At 55.8% G+C, this 27,298-nt stretch overlaps 1 protein-coding gene across 1 annotated transcript in view; it reads left to right on the top strand.

The window, feature by feature from the left end:
- APBA2 (amyloid beta precursor protein binding family A member 2) overlaps positions 1-27,298 on the top strand; it is a 73,542-nt gene that overhangs the window by 11,269 nt on the left and 34,975 nt on the right. Inside the window, exons 2-3 of the mRNA XM_053658906.1 lie at positions 7,505-7,611; positions 23,626-23,682. The gene's annotated coding sequence lies outside the window, so the exon portion shown is untranslated. The remainder of the gene's footprint in view (positions 1-7,504; positions 7,612-23,625; positions 23,683-27,298) is intronic.

The raw sequence follows: 27,298 nt of genomic DNA, 5'->3' as shown, positions 1-27,298 counted from the left end.
TGGGTGTCCCAGTGAGGTGGCCTCCAGCAGGAGAGCGTGGGTCTTGGCCAGATTCCCAGCAGGACCCCTTGGCCCAGGGAAGGCTCTGGAACCTGATGCTGGTCACCTTTAGGAGGTGGGGGGTCCCCCCACCCCCGTGTTGGAGCCACCAAAGATGGGGTTTCCTCTCTTTCATACTCTCTCGTTTTGATCTTGGTGGGGCACACCCTGCAGAACAGCAGTAGGGAGTTGCTTTGTGAGATTCCTGAGTTATTTGCACGTCATCAAGTTTTTGCAGCATTTCCAACCGTTTTCCTGTAGAATCTTTGCAGAGGTGCCCAGCCTGCAGGCTGCATGCAGCCCGGGCCCAACGCAAAATCGTAAAGTTACTTAAAACACGATGAGGTTTTTTTGTGATTACGTGTCGTAGTGGATTTAATATGTGGCCCAAGTCAACTCTTCTTCTGGTGTGGCCCAGAGATGCCAGAAGGTTGGACACCCCTACTAGGGCATGATAGCTCTCGGCACCTGCTAATGAAGTGTTTGGGACGATGGGCGTTATTTATCTCCTTTGGTGCGGTAAACCTGCCACCTGGCACCTTGAAGGTGGTCACCCCGTGCTTGGCTCTTTGGGGGCCGGTAGGTGCTGGGCCTGTGTTGGGGCTGAAGCTGTGGGGTGATGGAGCCCCATGCTGCCCCCTGGTGGTGGGCCGGGGCGGGGGTCCAACTCTCCCAGTGAGATCCTGGCTCAGCAGGTGAGCATCCGAACAGGAGGCAGGGAGCCTGGGGATTTTGATTTTTACCCTCATCCCACACAGAGATGATGAGGGCCAGGGCTCTGGGGGGTTTGGGGGTCCCCATTTCTTGAGAAGGGTGTGTTTGCTGGTCACTAGATATGACTTCTGTTCCATTAGAGTCCGTCCTTCCTGTTGGGACTGCTCCTGGAATGCGTATTCTCCGTGATGGGGAGGGGCGCGGAGGGCTTTTGGCGACGGTGGCTTTGTCAGGTGCCCCTGAACCAGGGAGGTGGCGCCCTCCACCCCCCCCCAGGAGCCCAGTCAGCGCGACATGCCTGAGGACTCGCTGGCGGCATCCTGTCTTGCCGCAGGGTTCGAATCTGTGGGGTAAGCTCTGGGCATGGTTTTCTGGGGGTGGGTCTGGGATGTTCACCTCTAAACCCGTCTGACACTCGGCCGCGGTCCGAGGGCGGCATTGAGAATGGTCTTCGGGCTTCTGTTTACAGCGCTCCCAACAGGGTGGGTTTTGTTTCGAATGCGTGGACTGTGCCCGCGTTTCACTTCCTTCGCGTGACTGTGCGCAGTGGCCCGTTTTTCTGGTGTTTACTGAAAAATCTGTAGCCGAAGCCTGCTTCCCAGTGAAGCCTGCTTCCCAGTGCGTGGTACGCGGCCCCCCCGCTCCCGCCCCCGCCCGTGGCCCAGGTGGATCTCAGCTCACCTCCTAGACCACCTGCGTGCACCCTGGGCCGCGGCAGCCACGGCCCACTTAGGGCGCACGTGGCATTCATTTGCCTGCATCGTGCCCACGCCTGTTTTGTATTCCGGGCAGAGTTGTTCAGCTGTCAGCCTTCGGCAGGGGAAAGGCGGAGTGGTACTAATGGGCTTTGCGATGGCCAAAGATGCTGGGAAAATAGGCAGGTGTGGGCCCAGGCGGGCTGGGATGGATGCTCAGGTCCCGGAGAGCTGGCATGAGGGCATTTCTCACCCGTGGAGAATGCAGGCGAAGGGTTTTCAGTCTGGGGTGCTTGGACTGTGTGGAAAACCTCAGCACACCTCTGGGTTAGCTGTTTGGCTATGAGAGCCCCCACTGTCTTTCTTTAAAAAATAGACTATTTTTAGAGCGGGTTTTGGTTCACAGCCAAATTGAGAGGCCGGTACAGAGAGTTCCCATACATCCCCGTCCCCAGCACATGCGCAGCCTCCCCCGTTAACTGCAGCCCCCTCGGGGACAGTTGTTCCAGCCACGCACTGCATCGGCACAGCCCGGTCACCCTGGTCCATCCCATTAGCGTTCCCTCTTGGGGTTGCACGTTCCATGGCTTCGAGCAAAGGTGCACTGACGTGCACACACCATCCCAGGACCAGAGAGCCGAACAGAGTAGTTCCACCCCTAACCACGCTGTGGGCGCGCCCGTTCGCCCCCCGCCCCCACTCCTGGCCGCCACTGATGGTTGCGTGTCTCCCTAGCTTTGCCTTGTGCAGAGGACATCATACAGTCGGCATCAAACGGGGTGTAGCTTTTTCTGATTGGCTTCTTTCACTTTGTATTGGGTCGGCCAAGAAGTCGGTGTGGTTTGTCCTTAAATTAAAGACACATTTTTCATTGCCACCAATAACTTTGTTGATTTGGATATTCAGAGTATGTCTGCTATCTCTCGCTATTGGCTTCTGGTGGGTAGAGGCCAGGGGTGCTGCTAAACACCTTCCCACGCGTCCATCAGACAGTCCCATGGCGCAGAATTATTTGACCAAAATGTCAACAGTATCGAGAAACTTGGCAAACCACTTTGGACACACTTGATCAGTCACAGCTCCTTCTCCATACACGGAACAGATCTTTTTTTTTTTTTTTACATTTCAGTTGCGTTTTTACCTTTCTTGAAATAATAAAACATAATATGCCAAAAATGGTGCGTATCTTCTTCCGTCTTCAACGTTAAAATGGTAACTTGTTTTTTAAATGCATGCTGATGTGACAGCTGTCACACACAATCTAACAAAATTGTTTGGAATGAAGTCAAAGACAGCGAAGCACTACGAGAGCCATCGTACGGAAAACGCTGCACGCAGTTTTCGGCCGACCGAATGCTCTGCATTCTGGGACTTCACGTGGTTTGATATCTCATTTCTTTTTATTGCCGAATAAGATTCCATTGTCTGGATGGACCACCGTCTGTGTGTCCGTCACCTACCTGGGGACATCCTGGTTGCTTCTGGGTTTCAGTGGTATGAATAAAGCGGTGATAAGCACCCGCATGCAAGGTGTTGGTATGGACATACATTTTCAGCTCCTTTGGGTGAAGACCAGGGCCCTACAGTGAGAATGTTAGGTTTCGTAAGAAGCTTGAAACTGCCCTCCAGCCCTGGCTGGTGTGGCTCAGTGGATTGAGTGCCGGCCTACAAACCAAAGGGTTGCCGGTTCGATTCCCAGTCAGGGCGTATGCCTGGGTGGCGGGCCAGGTGCCCAGGAGGAGGTGTGTGAGAGGCAGCCACACATTGATGTTTCTCTCTCTCTCTTCCTCCTTTCTCCTCTGTCTAAAAACAAATAAAATCTTAAAAAATAAAGTTAACTGCCCTCCACACGGCTGTGATTTGTAGAGCTCCTGCGGCAACTCCACGTTCTCGTCCGCCTGTGGCGTGGTCGGGGCCCAGGTTTTGGCTGTTCCCACCAGTGGGTAGTGGAACCGCACGGCTCCCGTTCGCGTTTCTGTGAGCACCGATGGAGTCGAACCCCTTTCCACACTTCCTTACCGTTAGCGTGTCTCCCCTGGTGAGATGTCTGTTCGTGTCTCCGGGCCACGTCATGATCAAGTTGCCTGCTCTCTCGTTGTCGAATTTTACATGTTCTTTGTGTATGTGGGGCAGTGGTTCTTTATCAGACGTGTCTCTCGTAAATATGTTCTCAGTCATGTCATTCTTTTGGCCATGTCTTTCGCAAAGCAGACACTTCATATTCAGGAAGTCAAGCTAATTTTTTCTTTTATGGATTGTGCCTTTGGTGTTGTATCTAAAAAAGTCCTTGTCTGCCCTGGCCAGGTGGGTCAGTTGGTTGGACTGTCATCCCGTACACCAGAAAGGTCACGGACTCCAGCCCTGGTCTGGGCATATACCTAGGTTGTGGGTTCGATCCCCAGTCAGGGCACATGTGGGAAGCAGCCGATTGATGCTTCTCTCCCTCCCTCCACCCCCTCCTTTTCTCTCCTTCCCTCCACCCCCCCTTCCTCTCTCTCAAAAAAAAAAAAAAATCAGAACGATCCTCGGGTGAGGATTAAAAGAAAAAGACCCTGCCAAACATATGGTCACCTAGATTTTCTCCTTCATTATTTTCTAGGAGTTTCATAGCTTTGTGTCTGACATTTCGGTCTGATCCATTTTGAGTTACGTTTTTGTGAAGTCTGTGTCCGGATTCCTTATTTCGCACGTGGATGTTCAGTCGTTCCAGCACCGTCTGTGGAGAAGACCATCTTTCCTCCGTTGTATCTGCCTTTGCTTTGTTGGCAGGATCAGCTGCGCCCGGGCCGGGTGGCTGGGTTGGTCGGAGTGTCGTCCTGTGCACCAAAGGGTTGCGGGTTCAATTCTCGGTCAGGCCACGTACCCAGGTTGCAGAGTCAATCCCTGGTCAGCATGTGTATGGGGAGCAACCAAGCAGTGTTTTTCTCTCACATCGATGTTCCTCTGTCTCTCTCTTCCTCTCTCTCTAAAATCAATAAAAATATATACTGATACTCAGGCAAAGATTTGAAAAAGAAAGATCAATTGACAGTTATTAGGTGGGCCTATTTCTGGGCTCTCTATTCTGTTTCATTGATTAATCTCTCTTCTTTTACCGATACTACACTTCTTGACTAGTATGGGGGCTTTATTGTGAGTCTTACGGTCAGATAGGGTCAGTCCTCCAAACTTGTTCTTCTATTTCCAGTGCTCCACATTCTTCCATCCCAGTTGCTGCAATGGTCTGCTTTCTCAGTCATCAAAACCACAGCTGGTTCCAGCCCTGGCTGGCATGGCTCAGTGGGTTGAGTACTGGCCTGCTAACCACAGAGTCGCCAGTTCGATTCCCATTCGGGGCACGTGCTTGGGTTGTAGGTCAGGTTCCCAGTTGGTGCGGGGCTCGTGAAAGGCAACCACACATTGATGTTTTTCTCCTTCTCTTTCTCCCTCTCTCTAAAAATAAAAACAAACAAAAACCCCAGAGATGATGGTTTTATTTTAAATTCTATTAAAACAGGCTTGATATGAAGTGATTTTTAAGGACTTTTTATTGGCATGTGGAAGACCAGGAAGGGTTTCCAGTGCCTGTATTTGGGTCATGGCGATGCCACTGTGCATCAGTTTGTCACACACAAGGGAGGCTATTTTGGGGAAGGGCCAGACAAGAGGCTTCCTATTTCTGAGAGTCTACTAGGGACCAGGAAGCATGGGTCACTCAGAGATCTGTCCTTCTGTGCGTCAAAACCTGGAATGGGGGTGCTGTGACGTCCGTAACGTTCTGATTTGGCATTGGTGGGGACTGACCAGCCTCCCGTTTTCACTCAGGATTGGCTCTGTAAAAAAAATCCTGGCACCACGTCCAGCTTTAGAGACATGCCCTGAAGGTGGGGACGTCCTAAAAAGGTCTAAGTTCCAGCTGGCCGGCCAGGTGACTTGGGCAGGAGTGGGGGAGGGTGCCTCCTGGCCTCTACCCCCGGCTGACCCTCTGCCCCACGCTCCCTGCAGATATGAGCCTCGTTTCTACCTTCTTAGAACGGTGCCTCTGCGGATTCCAGCACATGGGCGCCGCCATAACTTACTGAACCATATTCCTGTTTGTGGGCACTTAGGTCACTTCCAGTGTTTAAAAATGTTGCCACAGTGACATCCTCACAGGCACCCTTTATTTCATATGTATGTGATCATCCCGGAAGTGGCACTGTTGGGTAAAAGAATGTGCATTTAAAAAAAAATTTTTAAACATTTTATTTATTCTTAGGAAGGGAATGAGAAAGAGGGAGAGGAACATGGCTGTGTGTGAGAGGGACATAAATCAGTAGCCTCCTGCATGTGGGCCCACAACCCAGGCACGTGCCCTGGCCAGGAGTTCAACCGGTGACCTTTTGCTTTTCGGGATGATGCTCAACCACCGACCGAGACACACCGGTTGGGGCGCGTTTTTAAATTTTTTGATAGGGAATGATGACTTGCTTTTTCTGAAAGGCTTCCTTGGGATTCCACCTAAAATGAAATTTTTTAAAAAAGGAGAAAGCTACTGAAAATGTAATTCACCACCAACAGCCAAACGGTGTCACTCCCTTGGGCCAGCAGCTGTGAAACGTGGCTGCCTGGAGAGGCCAAGGTGACAGAACAAATCCTGAGAGTTTACTAAGGTCCCTCAATTTGGAGCGAGGGCAACCGTGACGGCGGGTGTGGGAAGGGTGCACCTGGGGCCCAGCGGAGCCCCCAACTCAGGAGCACGGGCCCTCCTCCGGGGCTGCTGCCCCGGGTCTGTTCGCACTGCATGCTGGGAGAATCCCTTGGCTCCATCGGCCACTTCAGCAGGCGGCTCCTCGGTTGTGTCCGTACTCTTGTCGGGTGCTCTGAATATCAACTACCGTTTTTTGCAAAAACTTACAGGTTAAAATTTTTTCAGCAGTTTTTAAGTTTCCTAGTTATAAGACTTCACAAGGGTCTGTTGAGTGTTGATTGAACATGCCTGCCCTCACAGAGCTTACCCTCCAGGGAGGATGATAACCAAGATAAATAAAAAAATATGCCCCGTGTTAGGCGGTGGCAAGTGCCACAGAGAAGCACCCGGAAGGGGAGGAGGCCCGGACAGGCGGTGGGCGGGGTGGCAGCTCTTGGTAGGGTGTTTGGGGAGGGCGAGGGATGAGCGGCATGGGGGAGGGGGAGGTGGAACCACGTGGACAGCGAGGGGGGTGGACATGCAAAGGTCCTGGGGCGACACCTGTCCAGTGTCATTTGTGTTTGAGTAAGTGAGGGCAGAGGGGTAGTGAAGAGAGGTCAGGAGGGGAGGGGCCAGACAGGATAGGGAAAAGGGGATGAGAGGGGCCAGGGCTCAGGTGCTGGCATGGGGCCTACACCCCAATATCTCGGTGCCCCCATCATTCTCCGAGGAAGGGAAACAGGCGTGGGTATGTTCCTTAGTCTTCCCAGGATGTAGGAGGCAGAGCCAGGTTGGGAGCCCGGAGCCAAGGCGTCTCTCTGTGGTCTTCACGAAGATCCAGGGTGGCGCCTTCTGCAGGCCGAGCACTGGCGCCCCCATGTGTCCGGGAGGAGGCAGTGTCACTGGCACTTGGTGGCTCTCCCTGTGCACCCACTTGCGTCCCAATGACTTCAAGCCCTTCATCTCCTGTTGCAGTTTGCTGCTTTGGAAAAACAAGTTGGGAACACACCTCGAAGAACGAGTTTCATTTCCAGTCATAGCAGATGGGGCCTGAAATATGAACACCCCAGGTTCCCCTCATTGTTCTCCAAAAGGGTTGGAGAAATACATCCCCATGCTTGAGCCCCAGGTTCTTAATTACCTGTGCTGGCCGACCTTCCAGAATAAACGCGGGGGGGGGGACTCATGATGAGCGCGGGACTCTGATTTTCACATTTGGTGGCTTTGCAGAACCTTGCAGCTCCGATCCTGGAGCTCTGAGCTCCCTTTGAAAGTTATGGCACAGGCTTGTTTCTCCTTTTCCTTTAGAAGGATAATTTTGCTGGGTAGAGAATGCCAGGCCGGTGGTTTTTAGTGTGGTGTCCGTGGTCATCCCACTGATGCCTCGCTGATGCCTGTCTCGTTCCAGGATCCGGAAGATTTAAGCACTGCTGAAGCTCGTGAGGGCACGCCTGCCGCCAAGGCCAGCACTGTCCTGCGGATGGCCGAGAGTCCTCGGGGGCCTGGAGACTCGGGGTGAGTCGGGCCTGGGGCGGTCACTGAGTGCCGCGGCCTACGTGCCATTCTCCTGTGCATCTCCGGTCGTCCGAAACGGGGGCGGGGGGGCGGGGCAGGGGGACCAGTGGTGCATTCTGCTGCACTGGTATTTTCCCACCGTTTCCTGTTTTTTACAAATTCACCTTTGTTTGGGAGAGAAAGACGGAAAGGACTTCAGGGTAAATCGCCACACAGCATACATGCGTGCTTCCTAGGACCCGGGCCTGTGATGGCCCGTTTGCAACACCGTTGCTTTATGCTCTGATCTGTCCTGTGTTTCTCCTACGCGCTTCAGCTTGTTCTTCATCTTCCTTCCTGACGCAGAAGCGCAGGTTGTTGATGTTCGATCTTCTCTTCTAATCTCGACATTTAGCGCCATGCGTTTCTCCCTCAGCATGGCTTTTGCTACATTTCGGCAAGCGGTATTTTCATTTTCGTTTCGTTCAAAAAAATTTTTAAGCTCTTCACATGCTGTCTTCTTTATAGACACACGCGTTATTTGGAATTGCGCTGTTTGATTTCCCGATCGTGGGGATTTCCCCTCTCTGCCTGGCATTGATTTTTAGCTTCATTCTGTTCTGGGCTTGTGTTTCTGTTTTTAAAAACCTGAAGGAGCACTCCCTGGCCCCGACTGTAGTGTCTGAATGATGCGTCCTGCACCCGCCCCATTCTGGTGTTGACACCCCAGCCCCACCGACGATGGCACGGGTGGCGGATGGAGTCCAGGCTCTTGACACGTTAGAGGGGACACGCAGGCCTTCCGCGCCCTGGTTCCCGTCACCCCCTGGCATCGTGCTCTCTCTGGCGGTTCACTCACTGGCCTCTCTTCCCCGTGAGAACGTAAACTCCGGTGCACTGGAACCTCATCCGTCTACCCCTTCTCACCCCCGAACCCAGGACAGAGCCTGGCATGCTCTGAGGGCAAATAGACGGAAAGAGACACGACCAGGCCAAGCTACCTGGTCGCAGGTGGCTGGCCGCTGCCCTGGAGGTTTTCTCTCCTGCGCTCTGGCGCCCGCACAGAGGAGTGGACGTGCCCGTGGGGGTCCCTGGGGGGCCCTCCCAGGACAGAGGAAACAGCCCACAGCTGCTGCTGGAGATGCTTGATGGTGATGCTTGCCTCCCCCAGGGGCCAATGGTGTGTCTTTAAGGGCCGCCCTGGCCAGCACAGGAGCTGGCTGCGTCTCAGCTGCCAGCTTTCTGGCCCTCTGCCAGCGGACTGACCTTGGGCTCCGCCCCTTTGCCACCATTCCCAGCACTGCATTTCTGGGGTTGCCTTAGCGGGCCCTCCGCATACCGAGAAAAGCGAGGGCGCCCCATTCTCATCTCGTTGGCGCACCCATCACTAGTGCCAATTTTCACGAACAGATTTCTAAACCGTCAACCATCTGTCCTGCTCTTAATGACAAATGTCATGGATATTATTTTCCTGGTGCTGTTGGCGGAAGGGGGAAACTGTGTTTTTCTCAAGTCCACAGTTCTCGTGTGAGGGAGTGTGGCCGGCCACCCACTCCTAAACATAAAGCCGCATTCGTAGCAGTTACTTTGCGGGAAGGGGGACATCGGCCCACTTGGTTCTGTGCAAAAAGAAGCTGGGGGGGAGGCAGCAGCAGCAGAGCTGACACTGAGGCCCAGAGGCTTGTCCCAGCCTGTCCCAGAGGCCCCCACCCTGCCAGTACATGGTGAGCCTGCACCGGGGTCTGAGGCCACCTCCTCAAGCTGGTCAAGTTTGGGGGCTGTTTTCTACCTTTTGGAGCTTCTGAGGTTGGTGCGGGCTGGTGCTGAGCTGATGGTGCCGAGGGGTCTGGAATCGCTGCTCCAGAGGTGAGACAGGGCCATCTGTCCCTTTCAATGGGCACAGCCCCCCCCCCCCCAAAGAAAGCCCACTTGTCACTTTCTCCTGGTCTTATTTGGGCTGGGACTTTGGGAAAACTGGCTTGGGAGGTGGGTGGTGTCAGTCACTGGAGGAAGTGGGTGCTCTGGGGCAACAGGACAGGTCCCACTGAACATCCTGCCCCACAGCTGGTGGCCTCTGGGGGGGACAGCACAACTGCATCATTCTGGAACTCCCGGGCTTCGGAGGAGGCCCAGGAATGGCTGGTGACAGGGTGGTAGCAGCTGACTCAGAGTGCAGGTCATGCCTCCGTCCAGGAAAGCAGGGCTGATGGGGGGGCATTGCGTCCTTGTCCCCGACCTGGTGCTCGTGCCTGACCTGGTGCTGGTGCCTCAGGGTCAGGTCCTCACCTCACGTTTCAGGCAGCACTGTCCCTTCCGGAGGTAGCCGGAGAAGCACACTTGTTTTGCAAAGCTGGGAGGGCGATGACTGTTGGCACCGTGTGCCGAGAGCGCTCTGCCTGCTCCAGGGGCTGCCCCTCTCTGTCCCCGGGGCTCGGTGGCCTCTCAGGGTTCATCGGGCGTCACAGTCTGCATTGGGCTTGGAGATGAAAACGCTTTATGTTTATTCAAATTAGGAGTAATTTAAAATTACAATTTTCATCTTAATTGTGTGTACTTAAGGATCCCACTTAAGTCTCTGGAAATAATTGCAGAGTAATATTTTGGGAAGTGATATTAAAATGCACAGATGTTGCAGTGGAGGAAGGTCCCCGTGGGTGAGCTGCAGCCCTGACAGAGAGGGTGTCAGGACAGGTGCACCTCCCCGCCCCCGCCCTGCTCTGGACCAGGCTGCCGCCGGGGCCCCTTTCAGCACCTCCCTTCCAAACTGGGTGCTGCCAGGTCCCAGGAAACAGGTCGCACCGTCACCGCGGCACTGCCAGTCTCTCTGCTCTGGTAGGGATGGGAGGTCGGGATGGGAGGTCGCCCTGGCAGATGGGGCAGCAGATTCTCCGGGAGCTTTTCTGTACCCTGCACCTTTCAGTGGGCCTGGGGGTCCTGCACAGCCCACAGAGCAGAGGGTGCTGGCTCCTGTGTCCCTGCGAGAGCGCAGGCTCTGTGCCCAGAATCTGTGGGCACGGTGGGGGGCTCACCCATTGCAGAGGGGTTTAAATTCTGAGGGCTGCCCTCCCTGGGGACATCCTGGAGGAGTGCCAAGGCATCTTTCCTGCTCGTGCACAGGATATGGGTGCTGGGTGCCACTGGGTGGCCACAGGGTCTTGACCAGTGTGCCCTGGGGCCTGCTAGCCCAGAGGGAGTGTCCTGAGGGGCTTTGTAGCCTCCCAGCTGTCAGTGCCAGGCAGTCCCCACTGTCCCCTCCCTCCTGCCATCCTGCCCAGCAGCTGAGCCGGGGCAGCCTGGGGAGAGGGGTGACCCTCAGCCTGCTCTCCAGGAAGGACCTGCGGGCTGCTGCTGTGTCTTCCTGGGCCAGGGCCATGACTCACAGTGACACAAGCGCTTGTGTGCGGCATTTCCTTAGCACACGAAGCAGCAGCATCCCCGAGCCATTCAGAGAGCACCACCACTCTGGACACGCGGGGACTCCAGGCCCCGCCCCGAGCTGGGCAGTGGCCCTGAGCAGCTGTCCAGGGCCTGAAGCCCGGTGAGCCCGGCAGGTGTGGGACATGGCGTGTTTGCACAAATGTGGTACATTCCGCACAACGAAGGAGTCAGCGCCGGAGCGTTACTATTAACGAGAGTCCATGGCTTACTCTGATTTCCTTACTCGTTACCTGATGTCCCCGCTGTGGTCTGGGGCAGTTTGGGTTTTCCCTGCTTTCGACGACCTGGACTGTTTGAGGTGTCCTGGATTGGTGTCCTTACAGTGTCTCTCAACTTGGAGTTGTCTGATGGTTCACCCCGGCTTGGGGTTTGGGGGAGGAAGACCGTGGAGGTGACATGCCCTTCTCAGCATAGCCTCTCCTCCGACCCTGAGGACTCTCCATGGAAGGTAACCTTGATAACCTGGCGGGCGGAGTCTCTGCCAGGCGGCTCCTGGCTGTCAGGTCACCCCACCCCTTCCGCAGTCCTCTTTGGAAGGAAGTCACCAGGCGCACCACCCACGTTTAAGCTCCGCCCCACAGGGGAATATTGACGTAAATCACTTGGAACTGGTTCTGCTCGGAGACTTGTGTGGTCTTTCCTGTTTACTTATCCTAGCGTTCGGGTACATCAGTATGGAAGTCGCAGGTATTCGTTTTGTGTTTGGGTCATAACGCAGCCAGCCTACATCCTTTGTTTTGTTGCTCTGTTCTTCCATCTGAGCGCTGTGCGTCCGCCGCCTCTACCTCTGCTATCCCTCTACCTCCGCATCCTGTGGGCGTTTTCTTACTGCACGTCTCAGCAAGAGGGTCCAGGCCCATGTCGCCTTTCCCTCTCCCAGCCCTAGAGTCCGCTGTTTCTCCAGGGTCCCTTGGAGGAACCGGGGTCTGTGTGTTGAGCATGCTCTTTGCCGCTGAGGTGCCGCTGCTTGGGGGCCCTGCCAGTGGGCGGAGCCAGGGCACGTGTGCGCGTGCTCGTCCGTGTACTTCCGTGTACGTGTACGCCTGCACGCCGCCTCCCCTTGCGTCTTGTATACGTGGCTCCATCACACAGCCACGTCCTTGACCCAGCCCAGAGGAGCCACGGCTGCGTCCGGGGTGGAGAGGAAAAGTTGGACGAGCGCTTTGGAGAGCAGAACCAACAAAAGACTTGGAAGGTCGAAGGAGTATTTTTAGGCATACCAAAAATATGCCTTGACACCCAGTGTAGGGAATAAGACGCGCAGTTGACATCACCGTGAGCATGCCTTCCTGCTCAGCTCCATAAAATGCACTAAAATACAGTTACTGTTTATTACAGGGCACGTTCTGAAAGCTTTACTCTATGTATACACCTAAATGATATTGTTTTGCACGTTGTCAAGCTCCATGAAAACATATTTTACTGTGTTCCTGCAACTCGAGTTTTCATTAACCGAGAACTTTTCCCTGTGTTTACCTTCTCAGAAATTCTGAGGAAAGCAAGAGCGACTGTTTCCGTGGTCTGGATAGAGAACAGAAGGGTTTACAGCAACGATGTGATGTTTTTTCTAAAAGGTTTTACTTATTTTTTTAGAGAGAGGGGAAGGAGGGGAGAAAGAGAGGGAGAGAAACATCAATGTGCAGTTGCTTCTCATGTGCCCCCAACTGGGGACCTGGCTCACAACCCAGGCATGTGCCCTGACTGGGAATCGAACTGCTGACCCTTAGGTTTTCAGGTCAGTGGCTAACAGTCGGGACTGATATTTACCCCCTCCCGACTTCAAGGAGGTAACCAAAATGGGCTCCAATTTGCCATCTTCAGAACCCAAGTCCACACAAACGCTGAGGGATAGGAAGACGAAAGTGGTCTCTTGGTCCCTTTGCGCCCCGCCGCTCTCTTCGCCTGTGGTCCTGGCCTGCGGACTGCAGGATCGCGGTAAGGCCAGGCCTCCTGCGGTTGGCTCAGGCCGCAGCCCCTTCACGCCCCACCCCCCAGCATCTGTGGCCACATCCTCCACGCTCCTCCTGAGACTGGAAATAACACCCCCTGCTCACAGCCGCCCCCGCTGCCACTCGGCAGCAGATGCCGCCCCTGGAGCCATGCGCCCAGCCGCACGTCCCGCTGCGGTTGGGCCCTTTCCTGCTCAGGCACAGACAGCACGTTTCTCTCCAGCTGAGCAAAGGGGGGGAATGGTTCTTGCTCCCCTCTCCTCCTCCGCTGCTGTTTCATTTTTTCTGTTTGCTATACAACTTCTGCAAAGAGACGTCACTCACTGCTGGTTCCTCCAGCTCCTCCCGTCCCGTTCTCTCTGGAACCCGCTTCCGTGAGACTTTGACCCTTCCTCAGACACCCTCCTCAGCAGGGTCACGGAGCACCTGCAGGGTGTCTGAGCCTGCGGTCACGTCTTGGTCCCCCCTCCCCCCGCCCCCCCGCACTTGGCTTGGCCAAGCATGTGTCTTCCGGCTTCCCCAGGAAATGCTTCTGCTCTTGCCTAGGATTTCCCCTCCACGTCACTCGAGACCCTCAGGGACCTGTGATCGCTGGCGAGTCCCCAGGACCAGTTCGGGGACTTCTCTGTGCGAGCCACTCTCAGGCCCTTGTTGATCTCCTCCAGTCTCCTCTCATTAAGTCCGTCCATCCATATGCTGAGAGTCCCAAGTGTATATCTCAGCGCAGACGTCTTTCCCGGGCGCCAGACTTGTGTGTCGATCTGCCCATGGGATGCCTCCCCCCTCCCCCGAGGTCTGATGGATGTCCCTGTGCATCCGTCCCCCAGGGCCCCTCCCAGCACTGGTTTCCCATCTCATTAAATGCCAGCCGCATCCCTCAGATGCCTGGACCGGACTCTGAGTCAGCTACCTGTGCCACCTGCCCTCTGCCCCCCGGACTGTTGCACCAGGCGCCGGGCATCCTGCTTCTATCCCGACCCCACCCCTTGCCACCCAGGCCTGTTTCCACTCAGCAGCTTTAAAACTTAAGTCACACCTTCATCCCAAACCCCTAACGCCCTGTCTCACTCACAGTAAAAGCTGGAAGCCCCTCCTCTTTGACTTCATTTCCTAGAACTCTTCCTGGAAAGTCCTACCCCCTTGTCCTGTCTGCTCAAAGATTCTCCACGCAGAGTCCGCGGGCCACATGGTTGAGCACTGGCCGCCATCCCTGTTAACTCTGACCGGCTCATTGACTCTGGCCTGCGCCCCCTAGCGGGCACGCCTGGAAGGTGGGGTGCTCGGCTGGCCTCCTTCGGCCCCGGGATCCCGCCCGCATAGTGTGCGGAGCCGCTCTCGCAGGGCCAGACTGGCGCAGTGGCAGGCTACCCTCAAAGGTGGGCCGGCCCTTGCTGGCCTCGCCCTGGTCCTGACTGTACTAGGACAAAGCCAGGTCGCTTCTCGCTCCATCTCCCCTAATGTTGTCTGGCACAAGTCCCACACCTGTCCAGGACTCGGCTGCTTGTGGGTTTCCACCTGGGAGCGGTCCCTCACACTGGCCCCCAAGCTGGTGTGCATGTGGACACTGGGGTCACCTGGTTTCCCGCAGAGCGAGCCAGACCAGAGCCCCAGCCACCCCACCCTGCACCCCCTCTGCTCCGTGGGTTCACCCCTCAGGCCGTCCTGACTTTGCTTCCCTGTGCGGACATGTTGCATTGACTAGAGCCTAGCCCCTCAGGTCTTTGTTGGACATTTTGATTTTAAAATCGCATTAAAAAAATACATTTCACTTCAGAAATACATTTCACTTCACTCCTTAGGGTGTAGATACATTGTAGCTCTCAAACAGAAGTTTCACGTTGCTATTTTTATACTCATGAGAGCTGACGCATTCTGTACAGGGTACGACTTCATCTTTAAAGTTCTGGTCGCTGCCCAGTAAATGGACCTCGTGATTTGCCTGTGGGTCCCTGGCAGCTCCCCTGCCTGTTACAGGTGACACGTACCTGGGCTGGAGAGAGCCCTGGTCTAGTTCAGGTTGCACAGTGAACCCGCCGAGGAGCTGAGACTGGAGCCCCAACTTCTGATTCCCGTCCTGTGGCTTTTTTAGGCTCATAATCATTTTGAATGATGGTGCCAGTGTGGCTTTATTTAAGTTGCCCCAGGAGGAACGTCAGCTGAAGAAAAGCAGCATTGCAGCCGCCCACCTGCTCTATTTGGGGAAACGTACCTTTTCTGGGATGAGCTCTTCTGGGTAATTGAGAGGGTCTAAGAAGCTGGTTGCACAGTCACTGATTTAGCTGTAGATGACCATGAATAAAACATAAAATAGGCGATTCCGTCTGTAGGAGCAGGTGAGCGATTTGAATGAGCAAGTATATTCACCGAGGAGCCACCCAGGGGCCTCGGGAGGCCTGTGGACTCTTGCTGAGCCAGGGGTGGCTCCCACGTGGTGCCCCAGGGGCAGAGCACGGCTGCCCGCTAGGTGGGCTGTCCCCAGGATGGGAGGGAACAAACACTGTGAGGCTTGGCCCGCGTCCTCTCTGCCCCAAACCTTCCCCGGCCTGTGCTCCTGCTGTCCCACAGGCGGGAGTTAGAGAGCAGCTCAGATGGTACGGGAGCCTGTGAAAGCCATCTGCAGAGCTTTTGTTTCTTAAAGATTTTATTTATTTACTTTTAGAGAGAGGGAAAGAGAGGGAGAAAGAGGGAGAGAAACATCAGTGTGTGGTTGCCTCTCATGCACCCCCTACTGGGGGCCTGGCCCGCAACCCAGGCATGTGCCCTGACTAGGAATTGAACTCGCTACCCTTTGGTTCACAGGCCAGCACTCAATCCACTGGGCCACAACAGCCAGTGGATTTTCCTAATGACTAATAATATCAGACATCTTTCAATAGAATTATTTGCCATCTGTACATCCTCTTGAGTGCAATACCTTTCGTGCCTTTTGCACATTTTCCAATTAAATTTTTCCTGTTGATTCTGGGGTTCTCACAGATTCTAGTTACACATCCGTTTGCTGGGTATATAATTCGCAAATGTTTTCTCCCAGCCTGGAATCTGTCTTCTCTTTCTCTGGACATGACCTTCGTCAGGCAAAAGCTTTTTATTTCCACGCGGTGCAATTCATCAGCTTTTTGTGAATACACTTTTGGTGTCAAGTACAAGAACTCGTTGCCAAAACCTGTGTTTCAAAGTTCTGTGGTGGTTTTTTTTTCAAGTTTTAAGTTTTATATTTAAGCCCATGGTGCATTTTGAGTTAATTTTTATGTTAGGTGTGAGGCTTAGATCAAAGTTAATTATTACAATTTTTTTTTTGGCCTGCAGATGTGCAAATGCTCAACACCGGCTATTGAAAAGGCTCCGTCTCCCACCCGCTGAATCGCTTTTGGTCCTTTGTCAAAAACTAGTTGCATATATTTGGGTGCATCGATTTTCCTGCATTCTCTGTTGTGTTCCATTGATCTATGTGTTTATTCCTCTGCCAATTCCATACCCTTTTTATTTAAAAAAAATCCTCACTTGAAGATATGTTTGTTGATTTTTTTTTTTTAATTTTAGAGCAGAGGAGGGGAAGGAGGGAGGGGTGGAGAGAGAGAGAGAGAGAGAGAGAGAGAGAGGAACATCCATGTGGGAAACATCAATCCCATACATGCCCTGACCAGGGATCGAACCTGCAACCTTTTGGTGTACCGGATGATTCTCTGACCCACTGAGCCACCCAGCCAGGGCCCCCAAGGCTCTAGATTACTTTGAGTCTACAGTGATGATACCTTAATGTCAGGCAGAGTGCTTTCTCCCACTTTATTCTTCCTTTCCAAAAATATTCAGCTATCCTAGAGCTTCCGTCTTTTCCAATTACTTTTAGACTGCTTGTCTGTAGTTACAGAGAAAACCTAGCTGCTGGGAAACAGTCCTGACTGATTAATTGGACTGGAAGGCACGTCAAGATCCCGCAGCCCAGACGGCTGCCTTCTCATTCAGAAACACCCTCCATTTCCGTCGTCCACTCCAGTAACCAGCGGGCTCACCCTCCGGACCCGCAGAGCCCGGCCGTGCTCCAGTGAGGGTCCTGTTCTCATATCCACTTTTGGGGCTTTGCTCAGCGGTTTGGTTCCTTTTCAGCTTTTCCCGGTACCTGCCCTTCCAGAGTCTCTTCTTGCCGACTGAAAACACCCAAACTTGACTTGGACTTTTTTCCAGAGAGGCTGGTGTGGGGTGTGGACACCCCAGGGTCTGTGGTGCTGGAACGGGCGGATTCCAGGAGGGGTGTCCCCTCAGTGACCTCCTCCCCCAGCAGTACCTGGAGAGGCCACCATGTCACTTCGGGGTGGGCCGGCGGGGCCTGGCCCGTGGCCAGCTTTGGGGCAGTTGCGCTCCTCCACCCACCAGGTGGGGGACAGAACCTCGCATCCTACTGGGAGCCCCATGACCGGGGGGTGTGGGCCTACGGTGCTCGTTGGAAGGGCCCCCCCCCCCCAGCCGGGCCAGGGTCTGAGCAGTGTGCAGAGGCCCCTGAGGGCCCCGAGCACCCACCTCCCACTGGGTTGCTGAGCCTGCTCTCAGAGGCGCGGCATTTGGGGAGAGCAGGCAGGCTCTCTGCAGGCCAGAGCCTGGCTGCTGCGTCGGGGGTGCAGGCTCGGAGAATAGGGCCCTTCCTCGGTGCCAGCGCTGTGCCCGGGCCTGGAGTGCTCCCTCTGAGGGTCCGACCGTGAGTGGGAGACAAGTGTGGGCACCACTGGGGATCAGTGCTGGGGCCACGGTGGGGAGTGAGGGGGTGATTTCAGGCGTGGTAACCAGAGCCGGCTGCGTCTGCCATTGGGAACCTGCTAGTGCCGCATCGTGCCCCAGTGCAGGCTCGTGACAGGTTAGTAGGGGACTCTCACTGTCCCCCTGGCACAGGGAGGACACGAGGCTCAGGTCTCCTGAGTCCTGAGCCAGCATCCCTGGCCGGCCTCCCGGCGTGGCCTCTCTGCTGTGGTTTCCGCCCTGGGGCGTCAGCTGTTGTCCTGAAAGCCAAGGAGGGACTGAGGTGGCCCTGGGGGCGCAGTGCAGGGCGGGGACACTGGTCACAGCGCAGGCGGAGGCGGGGCTTGGGCTCAGAAGCTTTGGGGAGTGGGAAGGACCCAGGGACTGTGGTGGCCATGGCAGGGGTGCTGCGGGCCACTGTGACTTTGGGCCGGTCTGGGCAGGGGCCCGACTGGTCTCGAGGGGAGGAGGTGGCAGAGGCGTCCTGGTCGTGAGTGGACGAGTGCTGCCGGCCCAGTCTGCGTCCTACCCTGCATGGCGGCAGCTGAGCATCGCTGGGCGAGGGCTCCTGCCGCCCCTGCACCCCTGACACTGTCCCCCTGTTCCCCTCCGCACGCACGTCCGTCCCCACCCTCTCCCTCCTGCCCACGAGGGCCAGCAGAGGGCCGTGCTCTCAGTGGTCGTTACTCCAAAAAGTCGAGGTCAAAGAAGAATGCCAAGCGGTGGCTCACACTCCTCTGTCACCTCAAACGTTTTGTTTTGTTGTGTTTTCTTAAGGAAAGCAAGCCCTGGCCAGGTGACTCAGTTGCTTGGCATTTTGTCCTGTACACCAAGAGGTTGGGGGTTCAAACCCAGTCAGGGCACGTGCCTGGGTTTCACATTTGACCCCCGGTCAGGGCATGTGCCAGAGGCAACCAATACAGGTTTCTCTTTCACATCAGCGTTCCCCTCCCCTCCCCCTCCCTCTCCAGTCTATGAGCATGTCTCTGGGTGAGGATATTTAAAAAAAAGAAAGGAGAGCGGCTTGGAATACCTGAGGCATTACTGTTGCCTCAGCTGTCACTGCAGGGCAAGAGAAGTGATTGTTTCAGTTAAAGTGGCTTTGGGACACATCCTTTTCTGACCCAGTAAACTGAGGACAACAGCACATGTGGCGCTATTTTGGGCTTCAGCTCCTAAAGAGGATTGAACAGAAGTCGCCTTAACTGTCACTGGTTCCATGGTGGCTGTTCAGGGCTGACAGAGGCCAGCTCTGCCGGACCTTCCTGGTTCCGGCTGGGTCAGCCGACTCGGACCAGCTCAGCTACCGTTAGGACTTGGAAGGCGCTCTTGCTCTTTCTGGAACCTGAAGGAGATAGGAGCCAGCCAGACAGACAGACAGACAGACGTGGTGTGGACCAGGCCCTGCCTCCCGGGCAGCCCCGCCCTTGCCTGAAGGCCTCGGGGCAGGAAGAGCAGTTGAGGGGTGGGTCACCCTGGGTGCTGCCGCACCGCACCCGGCCACACACCCACCTGCCAGGCCCACCAGGGACTGCCTGTCAGACGCAGGCCCGCACTGTCTTAGTCTGAAAAGTCTCCCTCGTCCAGTGTGTGACTGGAGTCGCTCCTTCTGCCCCTCTTCCCGTGACTGCACCCCTTCGACAGGCCTCTCCAAAGTTCATGTGTCCCGAAGGGGCGAAGCCACCACTGGTCACCCACAGGGGTGACATGCAGGCCTGTCCTGTGTGTCCCCATCTCACTATCCACCATTTGTGACAGCCAACCAGACTGTTGACCTGAGCCAGGGCTTTTGGGTTAAACTTTATCTTAAAATATTGGCCGTACACCGGGAGGTAGAATGAATAGTACGCACCCACAACCTGCTTAAGGCGGAGACGCTTATTTACTGCCTGGGTTTGCTTCCTGTGTGACTTGGTGGCGGAAAACGATCAACATTTATGATCTTGTGCGTAGAACCGCTGGGTGAGGGGTCCTGGGGCAGCCCCGCGGGATGATCCCGGCCCAGGCCACCGTCACCTGAGGGCAAGGCATCAGGCTGGAGGGACCACGTGGAGAGGGGCTTCCCGGGGCTGTTGGCGGCCTGGGCGGAGCGTGTGGAGCTCTCCGCGGTGCTGACTGAGCATCGAGGCCGCGTGGCAGCTCCAGCGCTTCCTGTGTGGTCCGAACGACGGGCAGGTTCCCCATTTCCACACCCACGAAATGGGACTGCCACGGCCCACAGTGGCCCTGGGAGGACTAAAGGGCCCATCTGTGAAGCAGTACCTGTCACAGGACACGTGGCATGGACGCCGTCCGCCCTGGTGGCCTTCTGACCACGGTGAATAAGAAAAATCTTAAAACGTGTCCACAGGTCATGGGACACTGCCTTCAAAACGTGGAGGCGAACGCCCCCTCTCGTGGGTTGTGGGCTGGATGAAGTAACTTGTTTGTGGGCGACAGAGGAAGACAGAAGTGGCGAGGTGGGACTGGGGAGAGCAGGTCACACAAGCCCCTGCAGGGGCTTAATGGGGGAGGTGGGGAGGCATTTGTAATACTTGCGCCACTGGAAGGCTCAGACTGACACATAAGGAGACCAAACGATGACGTGAAGGGTGTGAGGTGGTGATGCGCAGAGGAATAAATACCTGGAAAAAAATGGGGGACGTGTGTTATTACCCCCACTTGGGAAAACGATTTGTCACTTTCAATAAGTGTGAAGAGGTGCATGCGCTGTTCCCAACAGTTCTGATCCTTGACAGATATTCTGGGCACCTCTGGCTCTTGGCCACGCAGAGACACACACAGGTGTCCCTTGCCTCGCCGGCTGTACCGGCGAGAAAGTGGGGACCGTGTGACCACCCAGGGACAGGAAGTAGCTGCACGTTCCTGCGTTGAAATAGCACCCGGAGGCAAAGAGCCGCAAACCGCAGCTGCATTTTCACGTGCGTGAGCCTCACAAAGGCAACGTGAGGGGGGAGACAGCGAGTTTCAGAAAAACACACGCAGTTCGATATCATCGGCACGTGCAGAAGTAACAGGTGCAGGAAAACCCACAAGCACAGTGAGTTATAAACACGCCAACCGCAGCAAGAGCTACCTGTGTGGGGGAGACAAGGGGTGTGATCCGGGAGGGGCTTCGACTGCCCTGGGAATTGTGAGGGTGTAAAATACACCCATGGGCGCTGGCTGGGTGGCTCGGTGGGCGGAGGCATCATCCTGATGCACCAAGGGTGTGGGTTCGATCCCCGGTCGGGGCACAAACAATAATCAACCGATGAATGCATCAGTAAGTGGGGAGACCTGTGTCCCTATTTTCCAGCCTGGAGATTGATACAGATTGGGAGATTATTCCCCAAATAATTGTGCATCACCAGAGGAGCAGGCTTTGGAGTGTGTGTCGAGAGGGGACGTGAGCTGGCCCTCGATGCATCTGGAGGGCGTAGGAGCAGGATGAGGACATGTCCTCTGGGCAGCAGGGGGTGTGGCCAGGCCGTCGTGGCTGAGGAGAGCCCCATGTTCCGAGCCGTGTTTGCTTTTCTGGGTTCATTTCGGTAGCAGGGAGGGAGCAAACCTGCAAAGTGGGGCGACCACAGGTGACCCTGAAGGGCCTTTTCATGTGTCTGAGTTCCTATAGAGACACAGGCCATCAAACTAACATGACCTTGCTGGAACAAAGAGGGTGGGAGAGGACACTGCAGCCCAGAAAAGTCCTCCTTTCCTTTGGAGAAAATAAAAAGTGGTGCTGGGCCTGAGTGGTAGTGCCCTTGGCCTTGAGTTAAACTGCTGCTGCCTCAGGGAAATTAGAGAGGACAAGCTTGAAAAGAATGCTAACGGGGGGGGGGGGGGGGGGACAGGGACCCAGAGCCCTGATTCCCCTGCTGGCCAGCAGGGGTGCGTGTGTGACGCCCACTGATACACAAACACGTCAAAGCCACGCGTGGAGTGAGTTCAGATGTGGGCCCACCACTGCGTGTGGGAGAGCCTTGTGCAGGGCGCGGCGCCTGCTCTCCTCCCAGAGCCGTCCGGGGATTTCGCGTGTTTGCAGGGGGCCTCCGACGCCTGGGGGCTGCTCGGGCTACAGAGGATGGGACTCTGTCCTTTTGGGGGACCTACAGACGGAGGGCCAGTGGAGGAAGAGCTGGCTCCTTCCTCTGAGGCGGCAGCCCCGGGGGGAAGCAGGCAGGCCCACAGACGGGCTCGGGGCTCCGGGGGCAGAGGGGGAGCTGGACTCCGGGCAGGTGGGCGTGCGCGTAAGCACTGGGGGATCCAGGCTTCCGGGCTGGTCCCTGCTGCCCTTCTTGGTCACAGCTGCCCGGAGCTGGACAGTTGCCCAAGGAGGACAGCGTTTTTCTGTCTGACCCACTTGAGCCTATGGACGTCTTGAGTGGAAGCCACTCCCTTCTTTCTGGCTCAAAGCACAGCCACAGCTATTTAACATATCCATGAAACCAGTGAAAGGTTATAGACATGTTAAATGACCACACCAGAGGTTAGCTGCAAGGCTGTTGCTATGCAGAACAGCTCTCAGTGGCCCTGCTCCATGTGTCCCTTCCCCCAACTCACACCTGTGGGGGTGGTGGGGGGACGGTGAGGACATCCTATATATTTCTAATACTTTCTAATATTTCCTGGACACCTTGAGTTCTGGACCTCATTCCAATCCCTATTTGGGGCCTCCCTCTTGGCTGCACCCAGGTGCAAGGGGACGCCCCCAAATTCCATAATTAAAACCGTCTGCTAGAAATGTCTGTCCAGGGGCATAGGAGCAATTGTCAGGCTCCGCTTGGCAAGTGACAACCCAGAGTCTGCTGTCTGCCCAGGCCAACAGCAAGCACAATGCTGGTCCCTTGTCCCAAAGCACGACACAGTCCCCTGTGACATGCGCACAGATGAAGGCGGGCTTCCGGGCAGACACAACTGTCTGTGAAATGCTCTTGGCTCTTAGTTCCCAGCAAACCAGCCCCCCGGGTTTTGAAAGGAGCCCAGATTCCTCTATAACTTACTCCTCTTCAGGCGAGTGAGAGGTGGGAGAAGCGGCAGTGGGGCGTGATATTTAAGACCAGTAAGTCCCCCTCTTTTTTATTTTTTAAATATTTATTTATTTTTTAAAGGGAGGGAGAAAGAGAGGGAGAAAAACATCTATGTGTGGTTGCCTCTCACACGCCCCCTACTGGGGACCTGGCCACAACCCAGGCAGGTGCCCTGACTGGGAATCAAACTGGTGACCCATTGGTTCGCAGGCCAGCACTCAATGCACTGAGCCACCCTAGCGGAGTCCCTCTGCTTGCACTGCCCCAGGCTCGCTGCTCATCTGCTGCCGAACCCTGTGAAGCCCTGCTCCATCCAAGGGCCTGACCTTGAACCCTCCAGTCCACTGGCCTGTCCCTCCAGTGGGCATTTGCGAAGCACTCTGTGTTTGAGAGAAGCGTGGGTCCCCGTGGCCTCTCTGTTCTCTTTGTGAAACTGCCTTGTCCGAGAGGCAGGGTGGGCTGTGAACCTGGACAGGCAGAGAGGGGCCCTGCCCTTTCCTTCTCCCTCTCCTCCACCCCTTCCAGCCCCCAGGGCACACCCTCCTCTGTCTGAGAGTGTCCCCAGATACGGTTCTGCCAATCAGCGGGGTCAGGCTTTGTTGTGGGGAAATGAATATTCATGAGGACTTTGAGGGGCTTTGTTGAAATGCTGGGTAGCCTCTCCTTCCAGCGGGGAAACAAGGCGGTGCCCTCAGGCAGTAGTCACGCAGCAAATGGCTAAAGCAACAATTTAATGATTTGTTTTCGGGGTAATTCCTTGCCATCCCGTTGGAATTATCCTCAGTTCACTTTTGCATTTGCAAAGCAGCACAGTCATTCGCATTTCCATTCCTCACAGGAGGTCTCCGAGCACCTGTGTCTGCCCTTCTGGAACACCAGTAATTTTCTCTCTTCATTCTGTTTTATTCCAGAAAGATTTCATCCCCACGAGGCCTTCCCCGACAGCCCCAAGCCAGGCAGTGTCTTCGGTAAGAAATACGAGCCTCGCCTGGCGTGAGGAATGGGATTTTTTTTCCCCCCAGAGGGACGCTGCCCTTCAGGTGCGCAGGGTGGTCCCCTTAGTTATTTTCTGGGAAGCTGTGTGTGTGCTTCAGCACTTGTCTGAGTGCCGGGCATCTGAGGCTGGGGTTGGGCCCACAGCTGAGGACCCGGTGAGCCCTGGGCCCACCTCTGGGCGCCCCACCACCACCCCAGGAAGACAGCAGTGCCCCACCCCTCCTTCTCACCCTCCCGCTTCTGCAAATCAGTCTCCTCCCTGAATTCATGTTCGAGTCATCCCACCCAGGCTCCTATATCAAAAGTAGGTCCCTATCTCCAGCGAGAGGTGCCCTGGGACACCTCTCACTGCCAAATTTGGGCCGCACGGTCAGTATGCTGGCAGTCCAGCACTGAGAAGTGACCGGGACCCTGAGTGGAAGACTGTGACTTTGGTTAGAAGGACCTTTCCTGAGCTTCTCGGGGACGAGGGGCGACCTGTGTGGCTGCCACCCTGTGGGTGAGGCTGCATTGTCACCCCCCCGTCCCACCGACCCACCTTCGGCGTTTGGCTTTTTCTCTTGTCCCGGCAGGGCCTGTGGGAGCAGATTTGCACAGGTCTCTGTAGGCAGCGGAGGGACCGGTCCAGGGGAGACCTGCAGGAGGTGGGTTGGGACTGCAGACCAGTGGGCGCTTTCCTTCTTGGTCCAGGGACATGCCGGCGGCTTGGTGGGAGGCCAGCACGACTGGGGGCGTTTGAAGAAGAGGCGAGAAGGCCGGAGCTTCTGGCGCGTCCTGTGGGTTCTTCAGCGTTCGGGGGAGGAAGCAGCAGTGGATTGGATGGGGCGCCAGCGGGCAGCGGGGCCTTCCTCTCTTTCACTAGCTCCGTGTCTCCACCGCATCCAGGTGGCCGCCGTGCGGTGCCTGGGTGGGGTCCCCTGCCATCACACTGGGCGGTGGCCTTGCCGCAGATGTCCTGGGCAGGGTCTGGGTGGCTTTGGGGGTGGGGGCACACATATAAGGTATTGGAGAGATGTCGAACAGCCAACCCCGCATCAGACAGAATTCACAGGAATTGGTGATTTTTGATGTGTTTGGGCAAAAAAATAGAGGAGTACTTTTCAGCTGTCAGTTTTTAAAGTTGGTGAGTTTATTTTCCTGTTCTCAGGTTCTCAGGCCTTTCTGTCCTGTCTGATGTTCTATTTCGAGTCGTAAACATCTTTTGGCCTCAAATGCCTCAACCACCCTCGGTGGTGGAAATGCTCATGCACTGGGGGTCGGGGAAGGGAGGGGGTTTCTCTTGTGAGTGGCAGGAAGGCCGGCTGGTGAGGGAGCTGCCCCTCACGGGAAGCGGTCTCACCGAGGACAGGGCCGTTCCGATCCCCGTGAAGCCCAGGCTCACACCGCCACCCCAAACCTCGTACCACCACGAAGTTGGCTTCTCAACGTCGTTCTCCAGGGGACCGGGGCTGTCCCTCATTCTGACACAGCCACGGCAGTGCTGTGGGCGCCTCTGAGGTCTGAGGTGTTTTTTACTTTGTGAGCCCAAAAGAGGCCCTCTGCGGGCCTTCCCGATGGCGCTGGCCCGGCTGCCTTGGGCTGTGACGTCACCCAAGTGACAGTACTCCTCACGATTCTGTCCAGGCTTCCCGCAGAAAGGCGCGTGTCTTCCCTGAGAAGTGTAGCAGCCAGACGGGTGCTTTTCTTTATCCAAAAACATTTATTTATTAATTTATTTTCTTTAGAGAGAGGGGATGGGAGGGAGCAAGAGAGGGAGGGAAACATCGATCGCTTGCCTCTTGTCCACACCCCGAGTGGGGACTGACCCCACAACCCAGCAGGTGCCCTGACCAGGAGTTGAACCCGCGACCTTTCGCTTTGTGGGATGACGCCCAACCCACTGAGCCACGCCCCTCAGGGCTGACGGGCGTTTTTCAGCGTCACTGACTCTGGGAGGAGAGGGCAGACCCGCTGCAGACGGCCCCTCGGTGCCTGGGGGGTGCTGCGCCCCAGGGCATCTGCCCGGCGTCCCTTCCAGGGTGGGCCTGTGCGTGGCCAGCAGCGGCGTCCACACGGCCCTTGTCAGGGCTGTGGCGCCGATTCCGTGTCCAAGGTTTTCTCTCCCTCTTGAGAGGCGGAGCTCACGGCTGCCCTCTTTGGGGCCCTCGCAGGACATTCGAGCCACACTGCCGCCGGCCCCCGCCTCCCTGCCTGGCCGCTGGTCTCTCCGTGTGCTGAGCACCTGCCCGTGAGCCAGCCTGTGGGGCCTCCGGTCCGGGGCCTCGTGTGCAGGTGCGCGGAGGGGACAGCCGTGGTCGCCACGGGGCTCTGGCCGCTCGCACTCCCAGAGGCCGCCGGTCGCATCTGTGAAGTGGGGCTGGCGATGTGTTGGGGGCGTGGTGAGTGCAGTGCGCACAGCCCGCCGGAGCTGCCCCCAGTCCTCAGTTCCTTCCTCGGAGGAGGAAGAGACAGGACGAGAAGTGGGCCGCTGACATTGGCCTCGGGACTTGGTGTGTGTGGTTTCAAATGCTGCAAAATCCCTGCTCTGCCACCTAAATTTTTTTCTTAGTTGCACATTAGGAGAGAAAAAACTCACCAACACCTTTTGTTTTGCTTTTTTTTTCATTACAAAATGAAAACTGTGTTAAGAAAATAGCCCTACAACCTGCTACTAGGCTGAGCCCAGCATCGTCAGTGTGATTAACCGGAAGGTGAGCCGTTTCTGGGTGTGACTGTTTATTAACGATGTTCAGATGTAATTAATTCTCTCCCGTTCTGAGTAACGACATGAGTGCCTGAGCCGGCATCTCAGCCGTGTCTGTGGGGTCTTAGGAGGAGCCTGGGGGCTTGGAAGCCCACGCGAAGCTCAGGCCGGGACACGCTGAACGTCTGAGAGCCCAGAGCACCCTAGGACAGCCCTCCGCAGATCCTGCAGGGAAGTCACCTAATTATGTCTAACTTGTCATCTTCCAAACCAATTTAACCTTCTTTCTTACTTACTGATTTTTAGAGAGAGAGAGACATCTATTTCTTGTTCCACTTCCTGACACATTCACGGGTTGATTCCTGGGTGTGCCCTGACTGGGGACGGAACCCACAACCTTGGTGTATCAGGACGGCCCTCTAACCACTGAGCAACCTGCCCAGGGCCCACACTGGTTTTCACCACACATGCTCCCGGGTGCCCAAGGAGAGGCCGATTGAAGTCGGAATGATTCTCGTTCTGTAGCTTGTGTGCAGGCCGGTTGCTAAGCAACATGCCCGGCAACCCTAAGTCTCCCAGGGCGGTGCTGCTGGGGTCTTCGCTTGGCCGAGTGTGTGGCAGGGGGTCTTTCTGTGCCATCTGGGGCTGTGACGGGCCCATTCCTCTCCTGGATGACAAGTCACTTAATGTCTTTCAGTCACTGGGCACATTTTCAGGGGAGGACACACAGACCTGCTTTGGGTGGGCACATTTTCAGGGGAGGACACTTTCCCTGCTTTGCCGGGAAAGTGGCTTTGCCACCCGGTGCCTCTGTGTTTTGTGCAGTGAAGGACGGCGGGAGGGGCCGGGAGCTGCGTTCAGTGGGGCAGAGTTCAGTCGTGCGGGTGAGAGGCAGTCTGGGTTTG

The sequence above is a fragment of the Artibeus jamaicensis genome, unplaced genomic scaffold (assembly GCF_021234435.1).
Source record: "Artibeus jamaicensis isolate MK-2021 breed Jamaican fruit bat unplaced genomic scaffold, CSHL_Jam_final scaffold_612, whole genome shotgun sequence".
Taxonomy (NCBI): Eukaryota; Metazoa; Chordata; class Mammalia; order Chiroptera; family Phyllostomidae; genus Artibeus; species Artibeus jamaicensis.
The sequence above is the reverse complement of the archived record's forward strand: the minus strand, read 5'-3'. Positions and strand labels throughout refer to the sequence as shown.